Source organism: Anomaloglossus baeobatrachus, chromosome 1, assembly GCF_048569485.1.
Source record: "Anomaloglossus baeobatrachus isolate aAnoBae1 chromosome 1, aAnoBae1.hap1, whole genome shotgun sequence".
Classification (NCBI taxonomy): domain Eukaryota; kingdom Metazoa; phylum Chordata; class Amphibia; order Anura; family Aromobatidae; genus Anomaloglossus; species Anomaloglossus baeobatrachus.
In genome coordinates, this window is record NC_134353.1 from 283,957,349 (window position 1) to 283,975,762 (window position 18,414).

General features: G+C 38.2%; 15 non-coding genes across 15 annotated transcripts; 4 read left to right on the forward strand and 11 right to left on the reverse strand.

Moving 5' to 3' along the window:
* Positions 1 to 267: 267 nt before the first annotated feature.
* On the forward strand, positions 268 to 350 carry TRNAL-CAG (transfer RNA leucine (anticodon CAG)). Its single transcript has one exon. It is a non-coding gene; the product is annotated as a tRNA-Leu (tRNA).
* A 1,253-nt stretch (positions 351 to 1,603) lies between these two features.
* Positions 1,604 to 1,676, reverse strand: TRNAF-GAA (transfer RNA phenylalanine (anticodon GAA)). Its single transcript has one exon. It is a non-coding gene; the product is annotated as a tRNA-Phe (tRNA).
* A 141-nt stretch (positions 1,677 to 1,817) lies between these two features.
* On the forward strand, positions 1,818 to 1,900 carry TRNAL-CAG (transfer RNA leucine (anticodon CAG)). Its single transcript has one exon. It is a non-coding gene; the product is annotated as a tRNA-Leu (tRNA).
* Positions 1,901 to 2,592: 692 nt separating this feature from the next.
* Positions 2,593 to 2,675, forward strand: TRNAL-CAG (transfer RNA leucine (anticodon CAG)). The gene has a single exon. It is a non-coding gene; the product is annotated as a tRNA-Leu (tRNA).
* Positions 2,676 to 3,366: 691 nt separating this feature from the next.
* On the forward strand, positions 3,367 to 3,449 carry TRNAL-CAG (transfer RNA leucine (anticodon CAG)). Its single transcript has one exon. It is a non-coding gene; the product is annotated as a tRNA-Leu (tRNA).
* Positions 3,450 to 4,703: 1,254 nt separating this feature from the next.
* TRNAF-GAA (transfer RNA phenylalanine (anticodon GAA)) lies at positions 4,704 to 4,776 on the reverse strand. The gene has a single exon. It is a non-coding gene; the product is annotated as a tRNA-Phe (tRNA).
* Positions 4,777 to 6,253: 1,477 nt separating this feature from the next.
* TRNAF-GAA (transfer RNA phenylalanine (anticodon GAA)) lies at positions 6,254 to 6,326 on the reverse strand. The gene has a single exon. It is a non-coding gene; the product is annotated as a tRNA-Phe (tRNA).
* Positions 6,327 to 7,016: 690 nt separating this feature from the next.
* Positions 7,017 to 7,089, reverse strand: TRNAF-GAA (transfer RNA phenylalanine (anticodon GAA)). Its single transcript has one exon. It is a non-coding gene; the product is annotated as a tRNA-Phe (tRNA).
* Positions 7,090 to 7,785: 696 nt separating this feature from the next.
* On the reverse strand, positions 7,786 to 7,858 carry TRNAF-GAA (transfer RNA phenylalanine (anticodon GAA)). The gene has a single exon. It is a non-coding gene; the product is annotated as a tRNA-Phe (tRNA).
* Positions 7,859 to 8,560: 702 nt separating this feature from the next.
* TRNAF-GAA (transfer RNA phenylalanine (anticodon GAA)) lies at positions 8,561 to 8,633 on the reverse strand. Its single transcript has one exon. It is a non-coding gene; the product is annotated as a tRNA-Phe (tRNA).
* A 690-nt stretch (positions 8,634 to 9,323) lies between these two features.
* Positions 9,324 to 9,396, reverse strand: TRNAF-GAA (transfer RNA phenylalanine (anticodon GAA)). Its single transcript has one exon. It is a non-coding gene; the product is annotated as a tRNA-Phe (tRNA).
* A 690-nt stretch (positions 9,397 to 10,086) lies between these two features.
* TRNAF-GAA (transfer RNA phenylalanine (anticodon GAA)) lies at positions 10,087 to 10,159 on the reverse strand. The gene has a single exon. It is a non-coding gene; the product is annotated as a tRNA-Phe (tRNA).
* Positions 10,160 to 12,399: 2,240 nt separating this feature from the next.
* On the reverse strand, positions 12,400 to 12,472 carry TRNAF-GAA (transfer RNA phenylalanine (anticodon GAA)). Its single transcript has one exon. It is a non-coding gene; the product is annotated as a tRNA-Phe (tRNA).
* Positions 12,473 to 14,715: 2,243 nt separating this feature from the next.
* Positions 14,716 to 14,788, reverse strand: TRNAF-GAA (transfer RNA phenylalanine (anticodon GAA)). Its single transcript has one exon. It is a non-coding gene; the product is annotated as a tRNA-Phe (tRNA).
* A 2,247-nt stretch (positions 14,789 to 17,035) lies between these two features.
* TRNAF-GAA (transfer RNA phenylalanine (anticodon GAA)) lies at positions 17,036 to 17,108 on the reverse strand. The gene has a single exon. It is a non-coding gene; the product is annotated as a tRNA-Phe (tRNA).
* Between the last annotated feature and the right edge of the window lie 1,306 nt (positions 17,109 to 18,414).

Consider the following 18,414-nt stretch of genomic DNA (forward strand, 5'->3'; position numbering starts at 1 on the left):
AATGCATATGGAGAAAGAACTTTATCTCAAATCACTCATACTTAAAAACAGCATGCTGAAACCCGGGATCGGACCAGGGACCTTTAGATCTTCAGTTTAACGCTCTCCCAACTGAGCTATTTCAGCAACCTACAAAGTTAAAGCTACAGCATTGCAAGGCAAACTCAAAGGCGTTAATACATTTTCAGTTCAAAATTTGCATTTTTTTGGGGCCAAACAAAAAATGTGTTTGTTTTTAGAAAGTGTGAATTTTCCACAGTTGTGCTTGTCAGGATGGCCGAGCGGTCCAAGGCGCTGCGTTCAGGTCGCAGTCTCTACTTGAGGCGTGGGTTCGAATCCCACTTCTGACAGGTTTCTGTTACATTACAATCATATTTTGTTTTTTTTTCATTTTCACTATGTCCCTCTGTCACAATTCAGACATTTCCACAAACCAGATTAGTCCAAGGACAAAGCCAATGAGAACCCTCTGGATCCTCAATCCTGTCTGTCACAATCATGTTGTTCTCTGCTGCACTATCAGTAAGAAGAGGGAGGTGGAAAATCTCATAAAATAAACCTCAAGATACACAAAATCTTAAAGATCCTTAGCACTTTATGTTGATATTTCTCAGATTTTTTCTCCTAATTCCTCCATACTACTTCGACTTCAACTTAATTTTTCAGTATAACTACTTTCATTTTCTTCTCGCATTAGTGACTGTTCTGAAAAGAGATACTTAAAACTGTTTTTTTCAGGTATATCTGCACTTCACAAAGAATGAAAATCTTGATAAATGCATATGGAGAAAGAACTTTATCTCAAATCACTCATACTTAAAAACAGCGTGCTGAAACCCGGGATCAGACCAGGGACCTTTAGATCTTCAGTCTAACGCTCTCCCAACTGAGCTATTTCAGCAACCTACAAAGTTAAAGCTACAGCATTGCAAGGCAAACTCAAAGGCGTTAATAAATTTTCAGTTCAAAATTTGCCTTTTTTTGGGGCCAAACAAAAAATGTGTTTGTTTTTAGAAAGTGTGAATTTTCCACAGTTGTTCTTGTCAGGATGGCCGAGCGGTCCAAGGCGCTGCGTTCAGATCGCAGTCTCTACTTGAGGCGTGGGTTTGAATCCCACTTCTGACAGGTTTCTGTTACATTACAATCATATTTTGTTTTTTTTTCATTTTCACTATGTCCCTCTGTCACAATTCAGACATTTCCACAAACCAGATTAGTCCAAGGACAAAGCCAATGAGAACCCTCTGGATCCTCAATCCTGTCTGTCACAATCATGTTGTTCTCTGCTGCACTATCAGTAAGAAGAGGGAGGTGGAAAATCTCATAAAATAAACCTCAAGATACACAAAATCTTAAAGATCCTTAGCACTTTATGTTGATATTTCTCAGATTTTTTCTCCGATTTCCTCCATACTACTTCGACTTCAACTTAATTTTTCAGTATAACTACTTTCATTTTCTTCTCGCATTAGTGACTGTTCTGAAAAGAGATACTTAAAACTGTTTTTTTCAGGTATATCTGCACTTCACAAAAAATGAAAATCTTGCTAAATGCATATGGAGAAAGAACTTTATCTCAAATCACTCATACTTAAAAACAGCGTGCTGAAACCCGGGATCGGACCAGGGACCTTTAGATCTTCAGTCTAACGCTCTCCCAACTGAGCTATTTCAGCAACCTACAAAGTTAAAGCTCCAGCATTGCAAGGCAAACTCAAAGGCGTTAATAAATTTTCAGTTCAAAATTTGCCTTTTTTTGGGGCCAAACAAAAAATGTGTTTGTTTTTAGAAAGTGTGAATTTTCCACAGTTGTGCTTGTCAGGATGGCCGAGCGGTCCAAGGCGCTGCGTTCAGGTCGCAGTCTCTACTTGAGGCGTGGGTTCGAATCCCACTTCTGACAGGTTTCTGTTACATTACAATCATGTTTCGTTTTTTTATCATTTTCACTATGTCCCTCTGTCACAATTCAGACATTTCCACAAACCAGATTAGTCCAAGGACAAAGCCAATGAGAACCCTCTGGATCCTCAATCCTGTCTGTCACAATCATGTTGTTCTCTGCTGCACTATCAGTAAGAAGAGGGAGGTGGAAAATCTCATAAAATAAACCTCAAGATACACAAAATCTTAAAGATCCTTAGCACTTTATGTTGATATTTCTCAGATTTTTTCTCCGATTTCCTCCATACTACTTCGACTTCAACTTAATTTTTCAGTATAACTACTTTCATTTTCTTCTCGCATTAGTGACTGTTCTGAAAAGAGATACTTAAAACTGTTTTTTTCAGGTATATCTGCACTTCACAAAGAATGAAAATCTTGCTAAATGCATATGGAGAAAGAACTTTATCTCAAATCACTCATACTTAAAAACAGCGTGCTGAAACCCGGGATCGGAACAGGGACCTTTAGATCTTCAGTCTAACGCTCTCCCAACTGAGCTATTTCAGCAACCTACAAAGTTAAAGCTACAGCATTGCAAGGCAAACTCAAAGGCGTTAATACATTTTCAGTTCAAAATTTGCATTTTTTTGGGGCCAAACAAAAAATGTGTTTGTTTTTAGAAAGTGTGAATTTTCCACAGTTGTGCTTGTCAGGATGGCCGAGCGGTCCAAGGCGCTGCGTTCAGGTCGCAGTCTCTACTTGAGGCGTGGGTTCGAATCCCACTTCTGACAGGTTTCTGTTACATTACAATCATGTTTTTTTTTTTTTCATTTTCACTATGTCCCTCTGTCACAATTCAGACATTTCCACAAACCAGATTAGTCCAAGGACAAAGCCAATGAGAACCCTCTGGATCCTCAATCCTGTCTGTCACAATCATGTTGTTCACTGCTGCACTATCAGTAAGAAGAGGGAGGTGAAAAATCTCATAAAATAAACCTCAAGATACACAAAATCTTAAAGATCCTTAGCACTTTATGTTGATATTTCTCAGATTTTTTTTCTGATTTCCTCCATACTACTTCGACTTCAACTTAATTTTTCAGTATAACTACTTTCATTTTCTTCTCGCATTAGTGACTGTTCTGAAAAGAGATACTTAAAACTGTTTTTTTCAGGTATATCTGCACTTCACAAAGAATGAAAATCTTGCTAAATGCATATGGAGAAAGAACTTTATCTCAAATCACTCATACTTAAAAACAGCGTGCTGAAACCCGGGATCGGACCAGGGACCTTCAGATCTTCAGTCTAACGCTCTCCCAACTGAGCTATTTCAGCAACCTACAAAGTTAAAACTACAGCATTGCAAGGCAAACTCAAAGGCGTTAATACATTTTCAGTTCAAAATTTGCCTTTTTTTGGGGCCAAACAAAAAATGTGTTTGTTTTTAGAAAGTGTGAATTTTACACAGTTGAGCTTGTCAGGATGGCCGAGCGGTCCAAGGCGCTGCGTTCAGGTCGCAGTCTCTACTTGAGGCGTGGGTTCGAATCCCACTTCTGACAGGTTTCTGTTACATTACAATCATGTTTTGTTTTTTTTTTCATTTTCACTATGTCCCTCTGTCACAATTCAGACATTTCCACAAACCAGATTAGTCCAAGGACAAAGCCAATGAGAACCCTCTGGATCCTCAATCCTGTCTGTCACAATCATGTTGTTCTCTGCTGCACTATCAGTAAGAAGAGGGAGGTGGAAAATCTCATAAAATAAACCTCAAGATACACAAAATCTTAAAGATCCTTAGCACTTTATGTTGATATTTCTCAGATTTTTTCTCCGATTTCCTCCATACTACTTCGACTTCAACTTAATTTTTCAGTATAACTACTTTCATTTTCTTCTCGCATTAGTGACTGTTCTGAAAAGAGATACTTAAAACTGTTTTTTTCAGGTATATCTGCACTTCACAAAGAATGAAAATCTTGCTAAATGCATATGGAGAAAGAACTTTATCTCAAATCACTCATACTTAAAAACAGCGTGCTGTAACCCGGGATCGGAACAGGGACCTTCAGCTCTTCAGTCTAACGCTCTCCCAACTGAGCTATTTCAGCAACCTACAAAGTTAAAGCTACAGCATTGCAAGGCAAACTCAAAGGCGTTAATAAATTTTCAGTTCAAAATTTGCCTTTTTTTGGGGCCAAACAAAAAATGTGTTTGTTTTTAGAAAGTGTGAATTTTCCACAGTTGTGCTTGTCAGGATGGCCGAGCGGTCCAAGGCGCTGCGTTCAGGTCGCAGTCTCTACTTGAGGCATGGGTTCGAATCCCACTTCTGACAGGTTTCTGTTACATTACAATCATGTTTTGTTTTTTTTTCATTTTCACTATGTCCCTCTGTCACAATTCAGACATTTCCACAAACCAGATTGGTCCAAGGACAAAGCCAATGAGAACCCTATGGATCCTCAATCCTGTCTGTCACAATCATGTTGTTCTCTGCTGCACTATCAGTAAGAAGAGGGAGGTGGAAAATCTCATAAAATAAACCTCAAGATACACAAAATCTTAAAGATCCTTAGCACTTTATGTTGATATTTCTCAGATTTTTTTTCCGATTTCCTCCATACTACTTCGACTTCAACTTAATTTTTCAGTATAACTACTTTCATTTTCTTCTCGCATTAGTGACTCTTCTGAAAAGAGATACTTAAAACTGTTTTTTTCACGTATATCTGCACTTCACAAAGAATGAAAATCTTGCTAAATGCATATGGAGAAAGAACTTTATCTCAAATCACTCATACTTAAAAACAGCGTGCTGAAACCCGGGATCGGACCAGGGACCTTTAGATCTTCAGTCTAACGCTCTCCCAACTGAGCTATTTCAGCAACCTATAAAGTTAAAGCTACAGCATTGCAAGGCAAACTCAAAGGCGTTAATAAATTTTTAGTTCAAAATTTGCCTTTTTTTGGGGCCAAACAAAAAATGTGTTTGTTTTTAGAAAGTGTGAATTTTCCACAGTTGTGCTTGTCAGGATGGCCGAGCGGTCCAAGGTGCTGCGTTCAGGTCGCAGTCTCTACTTGAGGCGTGGGTTCGAATCCCACTTCTGACAGGTTTCTGTTACATTACAATCATGTTTTGTTTTTTTTTCATTTTCACTATGTCCCTCTGTCACAATTCAGACATTTCCACAAACCAGATTAGTCCAAGGACAAAGCCAATGAGAACCCTCTGGATCCTCAATCCTGTCTGTCACAATCATGTTGTTCTCTACTGCACTATCAGTAAGAAGAGGGAGGTGGAAAATCTCATAAAATAAACCTCAAGATACACAAAATCTTAAAGATCCTTAGCACTTTATGTTGATATTTCTCAGATTTTTTCTCCGATTTCCTCCATACTACTTCGACTTCAACTTAATATTTCAGTATAACTACTTTCATTTTCTTCTCGCATTAGTGACTGTTCTGAAAAGAGATACTTAAAACTGTTTTTTTCAGGTATATCTGCACGTCACAAAGAATGAAAATCTTGCTAAATGCATATGGAGAAAGAACTTTATCTCAAATCACTCATACTTAAAAACAGCGTGCTGAAACCCGGGATCGGACCAGGGACCTGTAGATTTTCAGTCTAACGCTCTCCCAACTGAGCTATTTCAGCAACCTACAAAGTTAAAAGTACAGCATTGCTAGGCAAACTCAAAGGCGTTAATACATTTTCAGTTCAAAATTTGCCTTTTTTTGGGGCCAAACAAAAAATGTGTTTGTTTTTAGAAAGTGTGAATTTTCCATAGTTGTGCTTGTCAGGATGGCCGAGCGGTCCAAGGTGCTGCGTTCAGGTCGCAGTCTTTACTTGAGGCGTGGGTTCGAATCCCACTTCTGACAGGTTTCTGTTACATTACAATCATGTTTTGTTTTTTTTTCATTTTCACTATGTCCCTCTGTCACAATTCAGACATTTCCACAAACCAGATTAGTCCAAGGACAAAGCCAATGAGAACCCTCTGGATCGTCAATCCTGTCTGTCACAATCATGTTGTTCTTTGCTGCACTATCAGTAAGAACAGGGAGGTGGAAAATCTCATAAAATAAACCTCAAGATACACAAAATCTTAAAGATCCTTAGCACTTTATGTTGATATTTCTCAGATTTTTTCTCCGATTTCCTCCATACTACTTCGACTTCAACTTAATTTTTCAGTATAACTACTTTCATTTTCTTCTCGCATTAGTGACTGTTCTGAAAAGAGATACTTAAAACTGTTTTTTTCAGGTATATCTGCACTTCACAAAGAATGAAAATCTTGCTAAATGCATATGGAGAAAGAACTTTATCTCAAATCACTCATACTTAAAAACAGCGTGCTGAAACCCGGGATCGGACCAGGGACCTTTAGATCTTCAGTCTAACGCTCTCCCAACTGAGCTATTTCAGCAACCTACAAAGATAAAGCTACAGCATTGCAAGGCAAACTCAAAGGCGTTAATACATTTTCAGTTCAAAATTTGCATTTTTTTGGGGCCAAACAAAAAATGTGTTTGTTTTTAGAAAGTGTGAATTTTCCACAGTTGTGCTTGTCAGGATGGCCAAGCAGTCCAAGGCGCTGCGTTCAGGTCGCAGTCTCTACTTGAGGCGTGGGTCTAATCCCACTTCTGACAGGTTTCTGTTACATTACAATCATGTTTTTTTTTCATTTTCACTATGTCCCTCTGTCACAATTCAGACATTTCCACAAACCAGATTAGTCCAAGAACAAAGCCAATGAGAACCCTCTGGATCCTCAATCCTGTCTGTCACAATCATGTTGTTCTCTGCTGCACTATCAGTAAGAAGAGGGAGGTGAAAAATCTCATAAAATAAACCTCAAGATACACAAAATCTTAAAGATCCTTAGCACTTTATGTTGATATTTCTCAGATTTTTTTTCTGATTTCCTCCATACTACTTCAACTTAATTTTTCAGTATAACTACTTTCATTTTCTTCTCGCATTAGTGACTGTTCTGAAAAGAGATACTTAAAACTGTTTTTTTCAGGTATATCTGCACTTCACAAAGAATGAAAATCTTGCTAAATGCATATGGAGAAAGAACTTTATCTCAAATCACTCATACTTAAAAACAGCGTGCTGAAACCCGGGATCGGACCAGGGACCTTTAGATCTTCAGTCTAACGCTCTCCCAACTGAGCTATTTCAGCAACCTACAAAGATAAAGCTACAGCATTGCAAGGCAAACTCAAAGGCGTTAATAAATTTTCAGTTCAAAATTTGCCTTTTTTTGGGGCCAAACAAAAAATGTGTTTGTTTTTAGAAAGTGTGAATTTTCCACAGTTGTGCTTGTCAGGATGGCCAAGCGGTCCAAGGCGCTGCGTTCAGGTCGCAGTCTCTACTTGAGGCGTGGGTCTAATCCCACTTCTGACAGGTTTCTGTTACATTACAATCATGTTTTTTTTTCATTTTCACTATGTCCCTCTGTCACAATTCAGACATTTCCACAAACCAGATTAGTCCAAGAACAAAGCCAATGAGAACCCTCTGGATCCTCAATCCTGTCTGTCACAATCATGTTGTTCTCTGCTGCACTATCAGTAAGAAGAGGGAGGTGAAAAATCTCATAAAATAAACCTCAAGATACACAAAATCTTAAAGATCCTTAGCACTTTATGTTGATATTTCTCAGATTTTTTTTCTGATTTCCTCCATACTACTTCGACTTCAACTTAATTTTTCAGTATAACTACTTTCATTTTCTTCTCGCATTAGTGACTGTTCTGAAAAGAGATACTTAAAACTGTTTTTTTCAGGTATATCTGCACTTCACAAAGAATGAAAATCTTGCTAAATGCATATGGAGAAAGAACTTTATCTCAAATCACTCATACTTAAAAACAGCGTGCTGAAACCCGGGATCGGACCAGGGACCTTTAGATCTTCAGTCTAACGCTCTCCCAACTGAGCTATTTCAGCAACCTACAAAGTTAAAGCTACAGCATTGCAAGGCAAACTCAAAGGCGTTAATAAATTTTCAGTTCAAAATTTGCCTTTTTTTGGGGCCAAACAAAAAATGTGTTTGTTTTTAGAAAGTGTGAATTTTCCACAGTTGTGCTTGTCAGGATGGCCGAGCGGTCCAAGGTGCTGCGTTCAGGTCGCAGTCTTTACTTGAGGCGTGGGTTCGAATCCCACTTCTGACAGGTTTCTGTTACATTACAATCATGTTTTGTTTTTTTTTCATTTTCACTATGTCCCTCTGTCACAATGCAGACATTTCCACAAACCAGATTAGTCCAAGGACAAAGCCAATGAGAACCCTCTGGATCGTCAATCCTGTCTGTCACAATCATGTTGTTCTTTGCTGCACTATCAGTAAGAACAGGGAGGTGGAAAATCTCATAAAATAAACCTCAAGATACACAAAATCTAAAAGATCCTTAGCACTTTATGTTGATATTTCTCAGATTTTTTCTCCGATTTCCTCCATACTACTTCGACTTCAACTTAATTTTTCAGTATAACTACTTTCATTTTCTTCTCGCATTAGTGACTGTTCTGAAAAGAGATACTTAAAACTGTTTTTTTCAGGTATATCTGCACTTCACAAAGAATGAAAATCTTGCTAAATGCATATGGAGAAAGAACTTTATCTCAAATCACTCATACTTAAAAACAGCGTGCTGAAACCCGGGATCGGACCAGGGACCTTTAGATCTTCAGTCTAACGCTCTCCCAACTGAGCTATTTCAGCAACCTACAAAGATAAAGCTACAGCATTGCAAGGCAAACTCAAAGGCGTTAATACATTTTCAGTTCAAAATTTGCATTTTTTTGGGGCCAAACAAAAAATGTGTTTGTTTTTAGAAAGTGTGAATTTTCCACAGTTGTGCTTGTCAGGATGGCCAAGCGGTCCAAGGCGCTGCGTTCAGGTCGCAGTCTCTACTTGAGGCGTGGGTCTAATCCCACTTCTGACAGGTTTCTGTTACATTACAATCATGTTTTTTTTTCATTTTCACTATGTCCCTCTGTCACAATTCAGACATTTCCACAAACCAGATTAGTCCAAGAACAAAGCCAATGAGAACCCTCTGGATCCTCAATCCTGTCTGTCACAATCATGTTGTTCTCTGCTGCACTATCAGTAAGAAGAGGGAGGTGAAAAATCTCATAAAATAAACCTCAAGATACACAAAATCTTAAAGATCCTTAGCACTTTATGTTGATATTTCTCAGATTTTTTTTCTGATTTCCTCCATACTACTTCAACTTAATTTTTCAGTATAACTACTTTCATTTTCTTCTCGCATTAGTGACTGTTCTGAAAAGAGATACTTAAAACTGTTTTTTTCAGGTATATCTGCACTTCACAAAGAATGAAAATCTTGCTAAATGCATATGGAGAAAGAACTTTATCTCAAATCACTCATACTTAAAAACAGCGTGCTGAAACCCGGGATCGGACCAGGGACCTTTAGATCTTCAGTCTAACGCTCTCCCAACTGAGCTATTTCAGCAACCTACAAAGATAAAGCTACAGCATTGCAAGGCAAACTCAAAGGCGTTAATACATTTTCAGTTCAAAATTTGCATTTTTTTGGGGCCAAACAAAAAATGTGTTTGTTTTTAGAAAGTGTGAATTTTCCACAGTTGTGCTTGTCAGGATGGCCAAGCGGTCCAAGGCGCTGCGTTCAGGTCGCAGTCTCTACTTGAGGCGTGGGTCTAATCCCACTTCTGACAGGTTTCTGTTACATTACAATCATGTTTTTTTTTCATTTTCACTATGTCCCTCTGTCACAATTCAGACATTTCCACAAACCAGATTAGTCCAAGAACAAAGCCAATGAGAACCCTCTGGATCCTCAATCCTGTCTGTCACAATCATGTTGTTCTCTGCTGCACTATCAGTAAGAAGAGGGAGGTGAAAAATCTCATAAAATAAACCTCAAGATACACAAAATCTTAAAGATCCTTAGCACTTTATGTTGATATTTCTCAGATTTTTTTTCTGATTTCCTCCATACTACTTCAACTTAATTTTTCAGTATAACTACTTTCATTTTCTTCTCGCATTAGTGACTGTTCTGAAAAGAGATACTTAAAACTGTTTTTTTCAGGTATATCTGCACTTCACAAAGAATGAAAATCTTGCTAAATGCATATGGAGAAAGAACTTTATCTCAAATCACTCATACTTAAAAACAGCGTGCTGAAACCCGGGATCGGACCAGGGACCTTTAGATCTTCAGTCTAACGCTCTCCCAACTGAGCTATTTCAGCAACCTACAAAGATAAAGCTACAGCATTGCAAGGCAAACTCAAAGGCGTTAATAAATTTTCAGTTCAAAATTTGCCTTTTTTTGGGGCCAAACAAAAAATGTGTTTGTTTTTAGAAAGTGTGAATTTTCCACAGTTGTGCTTGTCAGGATGGCCAAGCGGTCCAAGGCGCTGCGTTCAGGTCGCAGTCTCTACTTGAGGCGTGGGTCTAATCCCACTTCTGAAAGGTTTCTGTTACATTACAATCATGTTTTTTTTTCATTTTCACTATGTCCCTCTGTCACAATTCAGACATTTCCACAAACCAGATTAGTCCAAGGACAAAGCCAATGAGAACCCTCTGGATCCTCAATCCTGTCTGTCACAATCATGTTGTTCTCTGCTGCACTATCAATAAGAAGAGGGAGGTGGAAAATCTCATAAAATAAACCTCAAGATACACAAAATCTTAAAGATCCTTAGCACTTTATGTTGATATTTCTCCGATTTTTTCTCCGATTTCCTCCATACTACTTCGACTTCAACTTAATTTTTCAGTATAACTACTTTCATTTTCTTCTCGCATTAGTGACTGTTCTGAAAAGAGATACTTAAAACTGTTTTTTTCAGGTATATCTGCACTTCACAAAGAATGAAAATCTTGCTAAATGCATATGGAGAAAGAACTTTATCTCAAATCACTCATACTTAAAAACAGCGTGCTGAAACCCGGGATCGGACCAGGGACCTTTAGATCTTCAGTCTAACGCTCTCCCAACTGAGCTATTTTAGCAACCTACATAGTTAAAGCTACAGCATTGCAAGGCAAACTCAAAGGCGTTAATAAATTTTCAGTTCAAAATTTGCCTTTTTTTGGGGCCAAACAAAAAATGTGTTTGTTTTTAGAAAGTGTGAATTTTCCACAGTTGTGCTTGTCAGGATGGCCGAGCGGTCCAAGGCGCTGCGTTCAGGTCGCAGTCTCTACTTGAGGCATGGGTTCGAATCCCACTTCTGACAGGTTTCTGTTACATTACAATCATGTTTTGTTTTTTTTTCATTTTCACTATGTCCCTCTGTCACAATTCAGATATTTCCACAAACCAGATTAGTCCAAGGACAAAGCCAATGAGAACCCTATGGATCCTCAATCCTGTCTGTCACAATCATGTTGTTCTCTGCTGCACTATCAGTAAGAAGAGGGAGGTGGAAAATCTCATAAAATAAACCTCAAGATACACAAAATCTTAAAGATCCTTAGCACTTTATGTTGATATTTCTCAGATTTTTTTTCCGATTTCCTCCATACTACTTCAACTTAATTTTTCAGTATAACTACTTTCATTTTCTTCTCGCATTAGTGACTGTTCTGAAAAGAGATACTTAAAACTGTTTTTTGCAGGTATATCTGCACTTCACAAAGAATGAAAATCTTGCTAAATGCATATGGAGAAAGAACTTTATCTCAAATCACTCATACTTAAAAACAGCGTGCTGAAACCCGGGATCAGACCAGGGACCTTCAGATCTTCAGTCTAACGCTCTCCCAACTGAGCTATTTCAGCAACCTACAAAGTTAAAGCTACAGCATTGCAAGGCAAACTCAAAAGCGTTAATAAATTTTCAGTTCAAAATTTGCCTTTTTTTGGGGCCAAACAAAAAATGTGTTTGTTTTTAGAAAGTGTGAATTTTCCACAGTTGTGCTTGTCAGGATGGCCGAGCGGTCCAAGGCGCTGCGTTCAGGTCGCAGTCTCTACTTGAGGCATGGGTTCGAATCCCACTTCTGACAGGTTTCTGTTACATTACAATCATGTTTTGTTTTTTTTTCATTTTCACTATGTCCCTCTATCACAATTCAGACATTTCCACAAACCAGATTAGTCCAAGGACAAAGCCAATGAGAACCCTATGGATCCTCAATCCTGTCTGTCACAATCATGTTGTTCTCTGCTGCACTATCAGTAAGAAGAGGGAGGTGGAAAATCTCATAAAATAAACCTCAAGATACACAAAATCTTAAAGATCCTTAGCACTTTATGTTGATATTTCTCAGATTTTTTTTCCGATTTCCTCCATACTACTTCGACTTCAACTTAATTTTTCAGTATAACTACTTTCATTTTCTTCTCGCATTAGTGACTGTTCTGAAAAGAGATACTTAAAACTGTTTTTTTCACGTATATCTGCACTTCACAAAGAATGAAAATCTTGCTAAATGCATATGGAGAAAAAACTTTATCTCAAATCACTCATACTTAAAAACAGCGTGCTGAAACCCGGGATCGGACCAGGGACCTTTAGATCTTCAGTCTAACGCTCTCCCAACTGAGCTATTTCAGCAACCTACAAAGTTAAAGCTACAGCATTGCAAGGCAAACTCAAAGGCGTTAATAAATTTTCAGTTCAAAATTTGCCTTTTTTTGGGGCCAAACAAAAAATGTGTTTGTTTTTAGAAAGTGTGAATTTTCCACAGTTGTGCTTATCAGGATTGCTGAGCGGTCCAAGGCGCTGCGTTCAGGTCGCAGTCTCTACTTGAGGCGTGGGTTCGAATCCCACTTCTGACAGGTTTCTGTTACATTACAATCATGTTTTGTTTTTTTTTCATTTTCACTATGTCCCTCTGTCACAATTCTGACATTTCCACAAACCAGATTAGTCCAAGGACAAAGCCAATGAGAACCCTCTGGATCCTCAATCCTGTCTGTCACAATCATGTTGTTCTCTACTGCACTATCAGTAAGAAGAGGGAGGTGGAAAATCTCATAAAATAAACCTCAAGATACACAAAATCTTAAAGATCCTTAGCACTTTATGTTGATATTTCTCAGATTTTTTCTCCGATTTCCTCCATACTACTTCGACTTCAACTTAATTTTTCAGTATAACTACTTTCATTTTCTTCTCGCATTAGTGACTGTTCTGAAAAGAGATACTTAAAACTGTTTTTTTCAGGTATATCTGCACGTCACAAAGAATGAAAATCTTGCTAAATGCATATGGAGAAAGAACTTTATCTCAAATCACTCATACTTAAAAACAGCTTGCTGAAACCCGGGATCGGACCAGGGACCTTTAGATCTTCAGTCTAGCGCTCTCCCAACTGAGCTATTTCAGCAACCTACGAAGTTAAAGCTACAGCATTGCAAGGCAAACTCAAAGGCGTTAATGCATTTTCAGTTCAAAATTTGCATTTTTTTGGGGCCAAACAAAAAATGTGTTTGTTTTTAGAAAGTGTGAATTTTCCACAGTTGTGCTTGTCAGGATGGCCGAGCGGTCCAAGGCGCTGCGTTCAGGTCGCAGTCTCTACTTGAGGCGCGGGTTCGAATTCCACTTCTGACAGGTTTCTGTTACATTACAATCATGTTTTTTTTTTTTTCATTTTCACTATGTCCCTCTGTCACAAGTCAGACATTTCCACAAACCAGATTAGTCCAAGGACAAAGCCAATGAGAACCCTCTGGATCCTCAATCCTGTCTGTCACAATCATGTTGTTCTCTGCTGCACTATCAGTAAGAAGAGGGAGGTGAAAAATCTCATAAAATAAACCTCAAGATACACAAAATCTTAAAGATCCTTAGCACTTTATGTTGATATTTCTCAGATTTTGTTTCTGATTTCCTCCATACTACTTCGACTTCAACTTAATTTTTCAGTATAACTACTTTCATTTTCTTCTCGCATTAGTGACTGTTCTGAAAAGAGATACTTAAAACTGTTTTTTTCAGGTATATCTGCACTTCACAAAGAATGAAAATCTTGCTAAATGCATATGGAGAAAGAACTTTATCTCAAATCACTCATACTTAAAAACAGCGTGCTGAAACCCGGGATCGGACCAGGGACCTTCAGTCTAACGCTCTCCCAACTGAGCTATATCAGCAACCTACAAAGTTAAAGCTACAGCATTGCAAGGCAAACTCAAAAGCGTTAATAAATTTTCAGTTCAAAATTTGCCTTTTTTTGGGGCCAAACAAAAAATGTGTTTGTTTTTAGAAAGTGTGAATTTTCCACAGTTGTGCTTATCAGGATTGCCGAGTGGTCCAAGGCGCTGCATTCAGGTCGCAGTCTCTACTTGAGGCGTGGGTTCGAATCCCACTTCTGACAGGTTTCTGTTACATTACAATCATGTTTTGGTTTTTTTTCATTTTCACTATGTCCCTCTGTCACAATTCTGACATTTCCACAAACCAGATTAGTCCAAGGACAAAGCCAATGAGAACCCTCTGGATCCTCAATCCTGTCTGTCACAATCATGTTGTTCTCTACTGCACTATCAGTAAGAAGAGGGAGGTGGAAAATCTCATAAAATAAACCTCAAGATACACAAAATCTTAAAGATCCTTAGCACTTTATGTTGATATTTCTCAGATTTTTTCTCCGATTTCCTCCATACTACTTCGACTTCAACTTAATTTTTCAGTATAACTACTTTCATTTTCTTCTCGCATTAGTGACTGTTCTGAAAAGAGATACTTAAAACTGTTTTTTTCAGGTATATCTGCACGTCACAAAGAATGAAAATCTTGCTAAATGCATATGGAGAAAGAACTTTATCTCAAATCACTCATACTTAAAAACAGCGTGCTGAAACCCGGGATCGGACCAGGGACCTTTAGATCTTCAGTCTAACGCTCTCCCAACTGAGCTATTTCAGCAACCTACAAAGTTAAAGCTACAGCATTGCAAGGCAAACTCAAAGGCGTTAATACATTTTCAGTTCAAAATTTGCCTTTTTTTGGGGCCAAACAAAAAATGTGTTTGTTTTTAGAAAGTGTGAATTTTCCACAGCTGTGCTTGTCAGGATGGCCGAGCAGTCCAAGGCGCTGCGTTCAGGTCGCAGTCTCTACTTGAGATGTGGGTTCGAATCCCACTTCTGACAGGTTTCTGTTACATTACAATCATGTTTTGTTTTTTTTTCATTTTCACTATGTCCCTCTGTCACAATTCAGACATTTCCACAAACCAGATTAGTCCAAGGACAAAGCCAATGAGAACCCTCTGGATCCTCAATCCTGTCTGTCACAATCATGTTGTTCTCTGCTGCACTATCAGTAAGAAGAGGGAGGTGGAAAATCTCATAAAATAAACCTCAAGATAAACAAAATCTTAAAGATCCTTAGCACTTTATGTTGATATTTCTCAGATTTTTTCTCCGATTTCCTCCATACTACTTCGACTTCAACTTAATTTTTCAGTATAACTACTTTCATTTTCTTCTCGCATTAGTGACTGTTCTGAAAAGAGATACTTAAAACTGTTTTTTTCAGGTATATCTGCACTTCACAAAGATTGAAAATCTTGCTAAATGCATATGGAGAAAGAACTTTATCTCAAATCACTCATACTTAAAAACAGCGTGCTGAAACCCGGGATCGGACCAGGGACCTTTAGATCTTCAGTCTAACGCTCTCCCAACTGAGCTATTCCAGCAACCTACAAAGATAAAGCTACAGCATTGCAAGGCAAACTCAAAGGCGTTAATACATTTTCAGTTCAAAATTTGCATTTTTTTGGGGCCAAACAAAAAATGTGTTTGTTTTTAGAAAGTGTAAATTTTCCACAGTTGTGCTTGTCAGGATGGCCGAGCGGTCCAAGGCGCTGCGTTCAAGTCGCAGTCTCTACTTGAGGCGTGGGTCTAATCCCACTTCTGACAGGTTTCTGTTACATTACAATCATGTTTTTTTTTTCATTTTCACTATGTCCCTCTGTCACAATTCAGACATTTCCACAAACCAGATTAGTCCAAGGACAAAGCCAATGAGAACCCTCTGGATCCTCAATCCTGTCTGTCACAATCATGTTGTTCTCTGCTGCACTATCAGTAAGAAGAGGGAGGTGAAAAATCTCATAAAATAAACCTCAAGATACACAAAATCTTAAAGATCCTTAGCACTTTATGTTGATATTTCTCAGATTTTTTTTCTGATTTCCTCCATACTACTTCGACTTCAACTTAATTTTTCAGTATAACTACTTTCATTTTCTTCTCGCATTAGTGACTGTTCTGAAAAGAGATACTTAAAACTGTTTTTTTCAGGTATATCTGCACGTCACAAAGAATGAAAATCTTGCTAAATGCATATGGAGAAAGAACTTTATCTCAAATCACTCATACTTAAAAACAGCGTACTGAAACCCGGGATCGGACCAGGGACCTTTAGATCTTCAGTCTAACGCTCTCCCAACTGAGCTATTTCAGCAACCTACAAAGTTAAAGCTACAGCATTGCAAGGCAAACTCAAAGGCGTTAATACATTTTCAGTTCAAAATTTGCCTTTTTTTGGGGCCAAACAAAAAATGTGTTTGTTTTTAGAAAGTGTGAATTTTCCACAGTTGTGCTTGTCAGGATGGCCGAGCGGTCCAAGGCGCTGCGTTCAGGTCGCAGTCTCTACTTGAGGTGTGGGTTCGAATCACACTTCTGACAGGTTTCTGTTACATTACAATCATGTTTTGTTTTTTTTTCATTTTCACTATGTCCCTCTGTCACAATTCAGACATTTCCACAAACCAGATTAGTCCAAGGACAAAGCCAATGAGAACCCTCTGGATCCTCAATCCTGTCTGTCACAATCATGTTGTTCTCTGCTGCACTATCAGTAAGAAGAGGGAGGTGGAAAATCTCATAAAATAAACCTCAAGATACACAAAATCTTAAAGATCCTTAGCACTTTATGTTGATATTTCTCCGATTTTTTCTCCGATTTCCTCCATACTACTTCGACTTCAACTTAATTTTTCAGTATAACTACTTTCATTTTCTTCTCGCATTAGTGACTGTTCTGAAAAGAGATACTTAAAACTGTTTTTTTCAGGTATATCTGCACGTCACAAAGAATGAAAATCTTGCTAAATGCATATGGAGAAAGAACTTTATCTCAAATCACTCATACTTAAAAACAGCGTGCTGAAACCCGGGATCGGACCAGGGACCTTTAGATCTTCAGTCTAACGCTCTCCCAACTGAGCTATTTCAGCAACCTACAAAGTTAAAGCTACAGCATTGCAAGGCAAACTCAAAGGCGTTAATACATTTTCAGTTCAAAATTTGCCTTTTTTTGGGGCCAAACAAAAAATGTGTTTGTTTTTAGAAAGTGTGAATTTTCCACAGTTGTGCTTGTCAGGATGGCCGAGCGGTCTCTACTTGAGGCGTGGGTTTGAATCCCACTTCTGACAGGTTTCTGTTACATTACAATCATGTTTTGTTTTTTTTCATTTTCACTATGTCCCTCTGTCACAATTCAGACATTTCCACAAACCAGATTAGTCCAAGGACAAAGCCAATGAGAACCCTCTGGATCCTCAATTCTGTCTGTCACAATCATGTTGTTCTCTGCTGCACTATAAATAAGAAGAGGGAGGTGGAAAATCTCATAAAATAAACCTCAAGATACACAAAATCTTAAAGATCCTTAGCACTTTATGTTGATATTTCTCCGATTTTTTCTCCGATTTCCTCCATACTACTTCGACTTCAACTTAATTTTTCAGTATAACTACTTTCATTTTCTTCTCGCATTAGTGACTGTTCTGAAAAGAGATACTTAAAACTGTTTTTTTCAGGTATATCTGCACTTCACAAAGAATGAAAATCTTGCTAAATGCATATGGAGAAAGAACTTTATCTCAAATCACTCATACTTAAAAACAGCGTGCGGAAACCCGGGATCGGACCAGGGACCTTTAGATCTTCAGTCTAACGCTCTCCCAACTGAGCTATTTCAGCAACCTACAAAGTTAAAGCTACAGCATTGCAAGGCAAACTCAAAGGCGTTAATAAATTTTCAGTTCAAAATTTGCCTTTTTTTGGGGCCAAACAAAAAATGTGTTTGTTTTTAGAAAGTGTGAATTTTCCACAGTTGTGCTTGTCAGGATGGCTGAGCGGTCCAGGGCGCTGCGTTCAGGTCGCAGTCTCTACTTGAGGTGTTGGTTCGAATCCCACTTCTGACAGGTTTCTGTTACATTACAATCATGTTTTGTATTTTTTTCATTTTCACTATGTCCCTCTGTCACAATTCAGACATTTCCACAAACCAGATTAGTCCAAGGACAAAGCCAATGAGAACCCTCTGGATCCTCAATCCTGTCTGTCACAATCATGTTGTTCTCTGCTGCACTATCAGTAAGAAGAGGGAGGTAGAAAATCTCATAAAATAAACCTCAAGATACACAAAATCTTAAAGATCCTTAGCACTTTATGTTGATATTTCTCAGATTTTTTCTCCGATTTCCTCCATACTACTTCGACTTCAACTTAATTTTTCAGTATAACTACTTTCATTTT